Source organism: Toxorhynchites rutilus, chromosome 3 (assembly GCF_029784135.1).
Source record: "Toxorhynchites rutilus septentrionalis strain SRP chromosome 3, ASM2978413v1, whole genome shotgun sequence".
NCBI lineage: Eukaryota > Metazoa > Arthropoda > Insecta > Diptera > Culicidae > Toxorhynchites > Toxorhynchites rutilus.
In genome coordinates, this window is record NC_073746.1 from 93417600 (window position 1) to 93432871 (window position 15272).

Consider the following 15272-nt stretch of genomic DNA (forward strand, 5'->3'; position numbering starts at 1 on the left):
GGGTACCTTATAACAATTTCTGATATTAAATTCACTTTTTGAGCAAGTTTTTCAACAGTTTATTTAACTTCATTGTTCATTGCTCAAAAAGTTCATTGATTATAAAACAACTTCATCGAACATTAGGTCATATGAATAAAAACAAAATTCAGCTTTACTTTACTTCAATCGAGCAATCGAGCAGTGAGATTAAGTTTTTACTACGTTTGGTATGAATAAAAGTAACAACTAAGTATTTACTTTTCGAAACTGGATGTTTAGCTGATTTTGTATGAATAAAACAGCATTTATCAAGTATGTGATTCGTAATTATCAAGTGTGCTCATGAGCATACTTTGGATCTGAAAACACATTCATTCGTTTTGATATCCGATATCCGATTTATGTTTAATGCTGCTATATTGCGCTTAAAGTTAAATACGTTAACAATCTGCATTGATGGCATTGAGCTTCGTTTACTAGTTTAGGGAAGCGTCAAAAAATTGATTGATTTTCAGGCGGAATGAACACGTTTTTAAATTTAAATTATGAATGAAAAATAACTTTTCAATACCAAATTAGCATTCTGTTTAAATAAAGAGCACTTTTTTTTGCAGGTGGTGAAAAAAATATTGTACCAAAATTGTTTTTGAAGACAACATCATATTATAATAAAAAGTTTCAGTAACAATGTTTGAAATGTATAGAGAAAGGGTTAAAAAAAAGTCGGGAATAAACTAAATAACATGATGTAAAAATTTCCATTCAAATTTTAACAATTGAAAACTGGCTTAGTGTCTTCGAATCTGATAGGTACAGTAATTTACATTTAATGCAACATTTTGCTAATTGGACAGACCTGGAGAGGCGATCGTACCGTCGTCGAGTATAGACGTGATTTTTTTGCTCCGCGTTTATTTTTTTTTCGTCGTTCGTCATGGTGACTCGTGTTTCGGCTGAACTTGTTATAGTGTTAATTTGTGATCGTAAATTGTAGGTTATTCAGAAATTTGAAAATCGGTAACAAATCGTGGAAATCGGAAAGGCTGAAAATATGTTGTTTTTCTCTGAAATAATGTTTCATTTTCATAAAAAGAAAAATGTGCGCGTCTACTTGTCGGTTCATTCTAATTTCCGTCTGTGTTTTTGTGATGCGGCTTAGATTTTGTAGGAGAATATGATGGTGATGAGAGGAAGAATGTTTCGACAGAAGTCAATTTATAATTTTAATTTTTATGACGAATTCCTTTGAATGCATGTTGTGCTAACGGCAGAAAAGTTTAGCGTCATATTCGTTCGTCTTGTTCGTCGTCCTGTGCGTGTGTCATAAAAGTGCTCTCTGAAGTGTAGACAACACTTGGTCAACACGAACGCATATAATAAACAGCAGTGATATTATCACCAAGAAGAGGAGCAGTCCGCGGCTCAAAATTGAAAAAGATTCTAATAATGTGATAGTAGAGGTAGAGCGTTTTTATTTTGGTACGACAGCGAGAGAAATTGTGGTAGTAAGAGTGGGGTATCGGTGTGGAGAGTTTTTCGTTAGCCATTTAAGGGAGAGTGAGTGGAAGCGGTAGAAGGAAATATAGTCTCCTACGATACGTCATCATCGCATTCGTTCACCAGAGACTTTTTTCTATCCCTCTCTCTTTTTTTCACATGTATTTGTGGTTGAGCAGAGGGAGGTGATTGTTTTCTCAGCTTAGTTATTTACGCGCTGCTCTCTCTATAATGAATCTCATGGCTCAAACAAAGACATCTAGAGATGCTCATGTTGAAAGGTATTGTGTAGCTTATAACATAAAAATTTTAACGACTATAAACACATAAAGTAATTTATTTGTGAATAATTTGATCCATTAATTACAACGCATATCAGTATAAGTGGGGTGAGACATGTTTTCCTTGGAACTTTGTTTTTTTTCACCTGACGACATATTTGTTTTGGGATCTGTGCGGCCGATTCAACTAAATTTTCTTCAGCGGGTGGCGCTTATTCGATGTATTTTTTTTTATGGAGTTTGAGAAAATGTACGTGCAATTTTACAGGGTTTTCTCGGTTTTTCTCAAATTTCTCAAAAATAACTTGATTGCAGCGTACGTGCAATGAATAACATAATATATGGCCTCGATTGATTTTAGGGATCCCAAAGATAACTCTAGCCATTCGCGATAGAAAGTAGGAGCGATAATTGATAGAATATATGAATTTCTCTCTATTACCTTCTCAGGTTTCTCAAAAATAACCAGGAGAATTATTTCGATGATCCTTTTCATTATAAATAATAGAATATCTAGATTTATCCCGGCAAGGTTTCCCAAATATAACACACCGTCATAGCGATTGGATTTAGGTAGAAAGCGCGTGCGATAAATAAATCTTTTTCTTGAATATCGTTCCTAGAGGAACTTTGCCGTCTCAACGTAGTGTTACTTCCGTCATTTTTATTAGTACTTAGTTGAGATTTCTATGCCGAATAACATGCCTTGAATGCATTCTGAGTGGCAAGCTATAGAATACGCGAGACCACAGTGCAAGTCGGAGGAAATTTCTCTGACGAAAAATTCCCCCGACCAGAACGGGAATCGAACTCGAATCCCCAGCATGTTAGGTGTGACGCTAACCACTTGGCCACGGGAGCACGATAAATAATAGAATATGGAGATTTCTCTCGGTTACCTTCTCGGGTTTCCTAAAGATAACGCGGAGAGGTATTTCGATGAAAAGTATGTGCGATAAATAATATAATATAGAAATTCCTTGGATTTGCCAAAGATAACACTCCGCCGTCGAGATTGAAATAAAAGTATATGCTTTAAATAATGGAATATACAGTCAGTCCAATTAATTTTACAGGTTTCATAGGTCATAGGATACCTAACAATAATTTCTGCCTTGAGTCGTAACACGAGATTTTAGGATTTTCGTTTTGTAGTGTAGTCAATAGTTCGCGTTCACATAATCACATCACTTACCTCAGTGAATCCTGATTATTACCTTTCCCTACTAACAACTATCCCTTCCATGGTAATCGCTAGGGAACCACGCTATAGAGGCGACCCTTCGGGCCTTCGGGCGGCGATTATCATACTAACATTCCTTCCCTTCCCCTGGTGACTGTAAGGACGTGGCCGGCGTCGTTATTGACCATTTAAAGCTCGAATCACCGAAAATTGCACAACGAGAATGATTTGCTAGTCCCAAGCGTTATTCTGTGTGTTCTTTGTGCAATTTGGTTGGTTCAGGTCAATCACGGAGAGCAACTACGAATTGTACAGTCTACCCAAGCTCAAGCTCATTTTGCTAATTGGACAGACCTGTTATGCGACACATTTAATTGGACACTTTTACCTCTAATTGGACATTTTTTTTGAACATCGAGTTTGGGGCCCAAATTATGTCCCCATATTGAAAGTCGCCACCAGACGTCGGCACTGAACCACTCTCATCGATAATGTCCAATTACAGGTCAAAATCGCCTCCAATGCGACACTGAGTGGTGTCTCGGCATGTCACATCAAATGTAAATTACTGTATTACACTAACGAGATTGGAACACAAACTGTGGTCCCTAATTGAAAGTCGCCACCAGACGTCGACACTATTTCTTTGTCATCTCGAATACACGCATTATCCAAAAAAAAGTTTTAAAACCAAACCTAAACAATCACTTGACAGATGTTTGACAAAGATGATTCAAGTAAATACTAGGAAAGTTTACTTTACTTGGAAAAGGTCTTTGAAAAGGACTTTGAAGAAAATGTCAATAATTGTAGGTACACCCTCATAAGAATCGTAATTAGAATTATTTCATTTAATCAACCCCAATCACACTGTGTATTTCTTAGCACAAAATCCAATCAAAGTGACCTCTTTCAGCCAATCAGAAAGAACAGAGTTAGTTTGGAGTCACCATGAAATATATTTCTTCAAACAACCACTCGAATCAAAAAGTATCAATATTTGCGTCTACTGACTGAGACTAAGAACATGTATCGCCACGGTGAGCGCGTGTTTTGATTTGTTTATGTGGCTGCGTGTCGGAATAATAAATTTTCCTTGATTTCATTTTCGTTAGATTGACCCGATTTGATCTTCACAGGCAAACGCACTCGTACACGGTTATAACTACACGTCAATAGCACCTAATCAGTAACACCATGCATCCGGACGCATCATCATCATCATCGCAATTCACTGGAAGTTGATGACCGCTAGAAGCTGTTGCTGCTCGGGGAGTGAAACATAAATTAGGCTGGAAAATTATGACGTTGAACAAAATAGAACCTCGATACCTTTGGGGCTAGTATTACAACAAACAGATTGATCTTGTTCGGTGTGTCTCTAATGGTTGCCAAACCCTTCCCAGACCGGCGCTGTGCGTGTGGGAAAATGGGATATGAGTAAATAGTCGGAAAAATAAGTGCATCCTTGGCGCCAGTGTAACTCCGCCACCCAACAGCCGCTGCACCTAGCTTCCGCACAGTTGTGGGTGGGGGGCGAGCGTTAACGAATGATCTGAACATCATCAGAAACACGTGTTTTATTATTTATTTACATTATTAATTATATGAGATATATTCTCTGTCTACTGCGTCAGTGGTGTAATCTGGATAAAGTATCAGAACTCTGTTGAAATTATCTTTAGCTTCATTCCAGTAAATAGAAATCCATCAAGTGCTAACGTGTGAAGTCTTGGAACAGCGCTAATCTACACTTGAACCCTGGCAGCGTGCCATTGCCACCGACGTCTGGACAACTTTCCGATCGCTTGGTCCTATTCACACTATCCCCGGCGTTTTCGTTGCGTTTCTAATTGCATAACAATCACTCCATAGCTCAAAAGGGGAAAATTACTTTCGTCGACAGATGCAACGTAAACAATAAATAATCAGCACCACAGGAATTCGAATCGCCATATTTCCCCTTCACAGATTTCGATATCATTACATATAGCTTAAGAGTTTTATCCCGGGTAAACATCTAACCGGTTGAAAAAAAAACTACTCGTGTTTGATCAAAGCAAAACGCTTCTCTTTGATATGTTGTTCCACTTGAAGTGGCACAGCAAAGTTTTAATTGGAGCTATGCCGCGATACAGAGCGAAGAGTGCGTCTCGAATAAATATTTGAAATGATATAGAAGCTCCGAATGAAACGTTCAAATAGCAGCTCCTTGTTGATTTTGGGGCCAGAAAACACTGTTTTGTTTTTCGCGCCAACTCTGCGAGACTTCATTCTTTGCTTTTCGTTCCACCCTATGTGCCAATAAACGAGGCGGCGGCGGCAGGGTTTTCGAAATTTGATTAAACTAGGTGTAAATTGGAACGATGCCGCTGCTTCCACTCTTTTATTATTTTTCATTAAATCGCATGAGATAAGGCGTCTCTCGCTCGTTTGGGTGGGAGGGGGAACCTTGTCAGTAATAAAATAATTTTGCTTGCAGCCAACAATTAAACAATCGACACCGACATTCGGTGTGCGGCTTTGGGTAATTATTAATATCTGCCGAAGGCAGCAAAAATCAACACACACTCAGTGTTGAGTGAACTTCAAACGAATTTCCAAAGGAACTTGGAAGGTTATTACAGGGATGAAAAATGCCAGCCGGATTTCAAAGAATTTAATAACATATTGATGAGTCCATAAGATTTGAAATACGTGGTGCACAATTGACCACCAGTTGAACCCGGCCAACGGCAGACCGAACAACGCTTCGAATGTTTACATTAATCCAACTCAATCACACAGTTCTTCCACTTGTTATTTCTCAACCATGGGAGCATGGGCATCTCATCGACTCTCGATTAAATGTTCAACAATACTTCACCGAAGCGAAAACAAACCCAGCTGTTCGGAATCATTCACCCGTCGATTAATCCTATAAATCATCCCGATAGCCATCGCGTGTAGCAATTGTTGGCCGTCACTGAGCAATTGTTTACACTATTCATTCTCTGACTGTTGGCGCGTCGTTAGGATTTTCCCAGCCGATCACCGATTCTAATTCCGCGCCACGACAGCACGAAAGCCGATCGAAAGAGTTTGTGAACGCCACGCCACCGAATGCTAGTAAACAATTCGTATTCCGTCAAAACAATATAAAACAACAATGGAAGAGGGTATGACAGTTCGTACGTTTGTTGCGAGAGAAGAACCTTCTGGGTGGCGATGATGGATTTGTAATTCACGTATTAACCATTAAACTAACGTAGCGTTCGGTGACGGGAGCGAAGAACCATTTGCTTGTTTGAAAATTATCGATTACATGAATAATGATGATGATGGAATTCAACATGTATAATTTGAACTTTAATTCATACAGATAACAAATTTATTGCGATTAGTACACAAAGGCCCTTTGTTTTTTTTTTCTTCTTAATAGAGTGTGCTTTTACTATCAAACTATAATTTCCATTACGAAAACAGTTTCTTAGATTTTCTGAACTCTTGAGTAGAATAAGTTTTCTATAACATATAACACCTTCAACGTGTGGTTATATAACGTTTATCCGAGCACCAATCACCCAAAACACGTTTACCCGGAACACATTTATCAGAATGTAACAAAAACCAGATCGTAAAGAATGAAACAGAATGAAAAATTTCAAAGGTCAGATTATGATTTTTATGAAATCTCCTACTTGTAAGTAAGATTAATAAACGTACGAATTAAAATGTCAATTATCAGGAAGACTTCATCATTTCCTTTGTAGAATAAGGGTGGACAATATTAGGCATATTAGCTCCTTTTTTTCTCTCCGTTTTCTCTCATAGAAGTCATGGTCCTTATTGGATAAAAACTCTAGCAATAGATTTTTACAATCTTCTCTTGATCCCAATTTCTTATCACTCAGGAAATTTTACAATACGAGAAAAAGGTGGTAATCGTTTGGTGTCAGGTCCGGACAATATGTTGGATGCATTAAAACATCCCAATCAAGCTCCCAGAGTTGTGTGGCTTCGCGTTGTCCTGGTGGAACACAACACCTCCTCTGTTGGGCAATTCTAGCTTCAAACGGTCCATTTGTTGACAGTAGAGATCTAAATTTAGTGTATTCAGTGTTTAGTTTATCAAAAAAAAAAAAATAATTATAAATAAAAAAAAAATTAAAAAAAAAATAATTTTACGTATTTTACTGTTTCAGTATCGTCACCATTAACACCATTTTTAATTTCTGCGGCCTAGCTTTCATTTTCGCCTTTATAGAAAGTGTAAAATGTACCGAATTTTCACTTTGTTGACTTCCATTAATAACACCCTTTAACTCACAACTAAATGGAACAAACCAAAAAAAAACAGCAAAAGATTTTTTTTAGTGTGAAATGTCACCTTTACAACGAGCCTAAACATGAAGTTTTATGATCGATATTACGCATGATATTGATCACTGAAGCCAGCTTTCGATAAAATAATGGATTACTTTTTCTCCAACTATATATTTAAGCTGAAAATATGATGAATATCAAGATCCAATAAAGTCAGCTAATTATTCCTTCTTCAAAGACATTCGTGCCAAGCCCTTCTTCTTGACTTTTCGACCCCGACAGCTGATTCAGATAATCTACAAAAGTCAAATTGAAGCCAATGAGCAAGTCTTCTTTGAAAAAATATTACAATTGCAAAAAAAAAATGGATTTCAGTCGCATATATTGAACGCAATATTGAACGAAAACTGAAAACAATTTAATTTTGAAAAATCATAACTCAAACTACGAAAAATACATTGATGATTTCAGGATATGTTATGTAAAAAAAGATTCCAGTTTTCAAGAAAAATAGTTTAAAATAATAGCGCTCTCTATTTTTTACCATGTAAACTATGAAAAACAAACAAACACAAACAATATCCAATTCCTTCGCAAGTGTGTTATTTTTCCAAAAAATATTAGCTAATTGGCTATAAATTGAACTATATCTACAATCTAATTCGGTTCAGTAGTTCAAAAGTTATGACTTGTCGAAAAAAATTAATTTCGCAGAAAAAGGGCGGAAAATTTATTTTTAACCATCAGTTGCGAAACCATAACTTAAAAACGAAAAAATCACGTCTCTGATTTTTGAATGTGTTATGTAAGAAACTTCAGCTTTCAAGAAGAAATATAAAAAATACTAGCTGTACCTGCCACGCTTTGCTGTAGCACATTGTGGTTGTATGGGTGAGTTGAATTTTTCATTTTTTTATGTTGTAACAACAATCCTAGTTGTGTTTGTTTGTTTTGTATATTGTATCATAGTTTGAGCTCAATCGGTTCCGTACTTGTCGAGTTTTTGACGCGCACACAAACGAACAGAACATTTGTAGATATATAGAGATAGAGATAAATGAGGGAAATCGATGAATTTTTAAACACTTCGAAACACAATTTCAGTTCATGACTTTGTCAAACACGTGGAAAAAAGATGTTTCGTTCACATAGAACACATATTTATCACTGAATAATCGATTTTCATTAGAGGCTCAATTTCAGAAACGCACTCTGGTCATATATAAAATCATTTTTCGCCCAATTTTACAATTATTTATGCCATAACAACACTCCTCGAAGTGAATTGTATATTATGTACAACTTTGAGCTCAATCGTTTCCGTACTTTTCGAGTGTGTGTGTGCGCGTCAAACACAAACGAACAGAACATTTTTATATATATAGAGATAGTGTCCTCTAGTCCAAATGTTATGTAAGCAAGAGCATCAATTACAATCAATAATGACGAAAACAAAATCCAAATTGCAAAACATGTCCGAAAAAGACTAGCTAATTGGCTTCAAATCGATATGTCGATCATCTACATCGGTCCAATAGTTCAAAAGTTATGAATGGAGCTAGACCATTTTCATCTCACTTTGCTCTCGCTAAATGGATTTCAGTCCAGTGACAGAAAAGAAATGGGATTGGGTGAGAAGACCATATTATTTAGGCGAGCGAGTGAGCCATTTCCATATCACTTTGCAATTACAACTAAATGGATTTCCGAGCGGGCAGCGACCCATCATTCAGTCCGCGTGCAGATAAGAGATGGGATTGGGTGAGGAAACTATAGTGTTTTAGGCGAGCGAGTGAGCTAGACCATTTTCATCTCACTTTACTCTCACTAAATGGTCCGGTGACAGAAAAGAGATGAGATTGGGTGAGAAGACCGTAGAGTTTAGGCGAGCGAGTGAGCTAGACCATTTCCATCTCCATTTCAGATTTCAGTTCGGTGACAGAAAAGAGAGGGAATTGAGTAAGAAGAGCATAGTGTTTAGCCAAGCGAGTGAGCTTGACCATTTTCATCTCACTTTGCTCTAACTAAATGGATTTCAGTCCGCGTGCCGGAAAGAAATGGGATTAGGTGATACGACCACAGTGTTTAAGCGAGCGAGTGAGCTAGACAATTTTCATATCACTTTGCTCTCACTAAATGGATTTCAGTCCGCGTGCAGAAAAAAGATGGGATTGGGTGAGAAGACCATAGTGTTTATACGAGCGAGTGAGCTAGACTATTTCCATATCACTTTGCAATTACAACTAAATGGATTTCCGAGCGGGCACCGACTCATAACCCATCATTCAGTCCACGTGCAGAAATGAGATGGGATTGAGTGAGGCGTGTCTAGGCGAGCGAGTGAGCTGATTTCCGAGCGGGCACCGACTCATAACCCATCATTCAGTCCGCGTCTAGAAAAGATATGGGACTGAATGAGGAGACCATAGTGCTTAGGCGAGCGAGTGACCTAGATCATTTTCATCTCACTTTGCTCTAACTAAATGGATTTCAGTCCGCGTGCAGGAAAGAGATGGGAATGGGAGATAAGACCATAGTGTTTAGGCGAGCGAGTAAGCTAGACTATTTCCATATCACTTTGCAATTACAATTAAATGGATTTCCGAGCGAGCACCGACTCATAACCCATCATTCAGTCCGCGTGCAGAAAGATGGGATAGGTGATAAGACCATAGTGTTTAGGTGAGTGAGTGAGCTAGACCATTTTCATCTCACTTTGCTCTCACTAAATGGATTTCCATTCGCGTGCAGAAAAGAGATGGGATTGAGTAAGAAGACCTTAGTGTTTAGGTGAGCGAGTTAGCTAGACCATTTTCATCTCACTTTGCTCTCACTAAATGGATTTCAGTCCGCGTGCAGGAAAGAGATGGGATTGGATAAGAAGACCATAGTGTTTAAACGAGCGAGTGAGCTAGACTATTTCCATATCACTTTGCAATTACAATTAAATGGATTTCCGAGCGAGCACCGACTCATAACCCATCATTCAGTCCGCGTGCAGAAAGAAGATGGGATAGGTGATAAGACCATAGTGTTTAGGCGAGTGAGTGAGCTAGACCATTCTCATCTCACTTTGCTCTCACTAAATGGATTTCAGTCCGGTGGCAAGAATGAGATGGGATTGGGTGAGAAGATCATAGTGTTTAGGCGAGCGAGTGAGGTAGACCATTTTAATCTTACTTTACTCCCACTAAATGGGTTTCAGTTCGGTGACAGAAATGAGATGCGATTGGGTGAGAAGACCATAGTGCTTAGGCGAGCGAGTAGACCATTTTAATCTCACTTTACTCCCACTAAATGGGTTTCAGTCCGGTGACAGAAATGAGATGGGATTGGGTGAGAAGACCATAGTGCTTAGGCGAGCGAGTGAGGTAGACCATTTTAATCTCACTTTACTCCCACTAAATGGGTTTCAGTCCGGTGACAGAAATGAGATGGGATTGGGTGAGAAAACCATAGTGTTTAGGCGAGCGAGTGAGGTAGACCATTTTAATCTCACTTTACTCCCACTAAATGGGTTTCAGTCCGGTGACAGAAATGAGATGGGATTGGGTGAGAAGACCATAGTGCTTAGGCGAGCGAGTAGACCATTTTAATCTCACTTTACTCCCACTAAATGGGTTTCAGTCCGGTGACAGAAATGAGATGGGATTGGGTGGGAAGACCATAGTGCTTAGGCGAGCGAGTGAGGTAGACCATTTTAATCTCACTTTACTCCCACTAAATGGGTTTCAGTCCGGTGACAGAAATGAGATGGGATTGGGTGAGAAGACCATAGTGCTTAGGCGAGCGAGTGAGGTAGACCATTTTAATCTTACTTTACTCCCACTAAATGGATTTCAGTCCGGTGATAGAAAAGAGATGGGATTGGGTGAGAAGACCATAGTGCTTAGGCGAGCGAGTGAGCTAGATCATTTTCATCTCACTTTGCTCTAACTAAATGGATTTCAGTCCGCGTGCTGGGAAGAGATGGGATTGGGAGATAAGACCATAGTGTTTAGGCGAGCGAGTAAGCTAGACTATTTCCATATCACTTTGGAAGTACAATTAAATGGATTTCCGAGCGAGCACCGACTCATAACCCATCATTCAGTCCGCGTGCAGAAAGATGGGATAGGTGATAAGACCATAGTGTTTAGGCGAGTGAGTGAGCTTGACCATTTTCTTCTCACTTTGCTCTCACTAAATGGATTTCAGTCCGGTGACAGAAATGAGATCGGATTGGGTGAGAAGACCATAGTGATTAGGCGAGCGAGTGAGCTAGATCATTTTCATCTCACTTTGCTCTCACTAAATGGATTTCAGTCCGCGTGCAGAAAAGAGATGGGATTGGGTGAGAAGACCATAGTGTTTAAGCGAGCGAGTGAGCTGAACTATTTCCATATCACATTACAATTACATCTAAATAGATTTCAGAGCGGGCGCCGACTCATAACCTATCATTCAGTCCGCGTGCAGAAAAGAGGTGGGATTGAATGAGGAGACCATAATGTTAAGGCAAGCGAGTGAGCTAGACCATTTTCATCTCACTTTGCTCTCACTAAATGGATTTCAATCCGCGTGCAGAAAAGAGATGGGATTGAGTAAAAAGACCTTAGTGTTTAGGTGAGCGAGTTAGCTAGACCATTTTCATCTCACTTTGCTCTCACTAAATGGATTTCAGTCCGCGTGCAGGAAAGAGATGGGATTGGATAAGAAGACCATAGTGTTTAAACGAGCGAGTGAGCTAGACTATTTCCATATCACTTTGCAATTACAATTAAATGGATTTCCGAGCGAGCACCGACTCATAACCCATCATTCAGTCCGCGTGCAGAAAGAAGATGGGATAGGTGATAAGACCATAGTGTTTAGGCGAGTGAGTGAGCTAGACCATTCTCATCTCACTTTGCTCCCACTAAATGGGTTTCAGTCCGGTGACAGAAATGAGATGGGATTGAGTGAGAAGATCCTAGTGTTTAGGCCATAGCGTTTAGGCGAGCGAGTGAGCTAGACCATTTTTATCTCACTTTGCTCTCACTAAATGGATTTCCGAGCCGGCACCGACTCATAACCCATCATTCAGTCCGCGTGCAGAAAAGAGATGAGATTGAATGAGGAGACCATAGTGTTTAGGCGAGCGAGTGAACTAGACCATTTCCATCTCACTTTGCAACTAAATGGATTTTCTAGCGGACAGCGACTTATAAACCACCGTTTAGTCCGGCGGCAGAAAAAAGTTGGGACTGGGTGAGAAGATCATAGTGCTCAGGCGAGCGAGTGAGCTAGATCAATTACAATTAAAAATCACCTAAACGCTATGCTCTTCTCTCCCATTCCCAGTTCTTATCTGCCACGGGACTGAACAGTGGCAATCCCATTTCTTTTCTACCACGGGACTGAACAGTGGTAATCCTATTTCTTTTCTGCAACCAGACTGAACAGTGGCAATCCCATCTCTTTTCTGCCACGGGACTGAATAGTGGCAGTAGGAAAATAGTTTCTCTTGCTCGCTCGCTAAAACACTATGCTCTTCTTTCCCAATCCCAGTTCTTTTCTGGCACCGGACTGAACAGTGGCTAAAAAGCCGGTACCAGCTCGGAAATCCATTCAGTTGCAAATGTAAAATAGTTTCTCTTGCTCCTTCACCAAAACATTAGCCTTCCTCTCCCATTCTCATTTCTTTTCTGCCACGGGACTGAACAGTAGTAATCCCATTTCTTTTCTGCTACCGGACTGAACAGTGGCAATTGGAAAATAGTTTCTCTTGCTCGCTCCCATTTCTTTTCTGCCACGGGAATGAACAGTGGTAATCCCATTTCTTCTCTGCCATCGGACTGAACAGTGACAATCCCATTTCTTTTTTGCCACGGGACTAGATTTCGAGCGGGCACCGACTCAACCGATCATTCAGTCCGCGTGCAGAAAAGAGATGGGATTGGATGAGAAGAGCATAGTGTAAAGGCAAGCGAGTGAGCTAGACCATTTCTATATCACTTTGCAATTACAACTAACTTATAAGCCACCGCTCAGTCTGGTTCCAGAAAAAAAAACATGAGATTGGGTGAGAAGCGCATAGTGTTTAGGCAAGCGAGTGGGCTAGATTATTTTCATCTCTTTTTGCTCTCACTAAATAGATTTCAGTTCGGTGACAGGAAAGTGATGGGATTGGGTGAGAAGAGCATAGTGTGAGCTAGACCATTTCCATCTCACTTTGCATTTAGAACTAACTTATAAGCCACCGTTCAGTCCGGTGGCAGAAAAGAGATGGGATTGGGTGAGAATACCATAGTGTTTAGACGAGCGAGTGAGTTAGACCATTTTCATCTCACTTTGCTCTCACTAAATGGATTTCAGTCCGCGTGCAGAAAAGAGATGGGAATGGGTGAGGAGACCATAGTGTTTAAGCGATCGAATGAGTGAGAAGACCATAGTGTGAGCTAGACCATTCCCATCTCACTTTGCAATTAGAACTAACTTATGAGCCACCGTTCAGTCCGGTGGAACAAAAGAGTTGGGATTGAGTAGCATAGTGTTCGGCAAACGAGTGAGCTAGACCATTTCCTTGTCTCTTTACAATTACAACAAAATGGGTTCCCAAGCTTGCACAGTATAGTGTGATTTCAATAGCCTGTTATGATAGCAATTGTTAGGCTATTGGAACAAGTTTCCGGGTCAATAACTAACAAGCAGATAACTCTTAGGCATTTTGTCTTTCGTATGAAGTGACTATAATACCACTCCGTTCGCCTGGCAAGAGGTATTAACGATCCTAACCTTGCACTCCAAGTGTAACGCTCTCGTTTTAGATACTTTAAACCGCCACCAATGTACAACAATGTAAAACGTAGTCCTACGTCAAATTGAGAGCTATTGGGTGGAATGGCGGAAAAAACGTTGAGCCACGCGTCGGTACCTTGTGACCGACGCTAAATTTTCCACGTGCCCCGCGTCGGTCCATGTAGAGCTACAATAGTTTTTTGGTTAGGAGAACGTTGATCACTGGGACCGACAGTGACAAAGTAGAAAACTAAATAAACTATGGTTTGTTTTCGAATCGGTTACAAATTTTGATTACTTTTTAATCGATTTTCTGACTGTCTTCGTTTATGACATACATATATTTGAGAGCTAGGAATGACACTGATATTGTGGAAGCGCTCCCCATTAAGTGTTTTTGATCGCTTGATGTTCAACGTGTTTAAGTGATAATCAAATTAGTGAGCTTATACCGCAATCAATACACTAAATTAACAAATAAGAATATTGTTTCAAAGCAACAAGCTCTACCCGCCATCCAATTAGTCGAACGATGACACCCATCGATTTATAGTATCAGCGCATAATTCATCTGATTGATATACTTTCTATCCACACGCGGCTTTTATCAGCCATTTATTATAACTAAACACGCAAGCCGGGCTCAATGCTCTCTCTAGCCCAAATGCTAAGCACACAAACACACAATGAATCGAAACAGCTGAACAAAGCATTCCTGGTTTTGGTTCGCCCGCCGCAGGACAGTGATTTATATGAAGATATTAATGTCCCGAAAAATGCTTTGATAGATGACTGTCAATAAAATGCATACAATTCATCACCGGTATTCGAGCCGAGAGTGAGCACATGTGCCGTCTGTGTGGTGCTGCTGCTGCACACAACTATGCTGCGCGTTTAGCACATCGCACGGGGGCCGGGAGGATCAGAACGGCAACATACAACAACAGTAATAGCAAAACTAACACACAATGTGCCATTTATTGTCGGCATTATTATTTATTGCAATTAGGGCCTGTCAGTGCAGCTCCGGGTGCTTTATGGCAAATGTGAGCAAGTATCGGCGGAAGTAAGGCCTTCGCATTGCACTCGACGCGAGAATTCGTCGATTCCCTTCGGGAGGAGGCTGCAGAAACAAACCACTCACTGCTGCGATTGAGGTGTCGTTTTCTAAATCAATCAACGCATTGAGAGAGAGAAAGAAAGGCGATTCACACTGAAACATGTGGTCGCTCTTCTGTTGACGTCGCAAATTTAGTTGTGACATA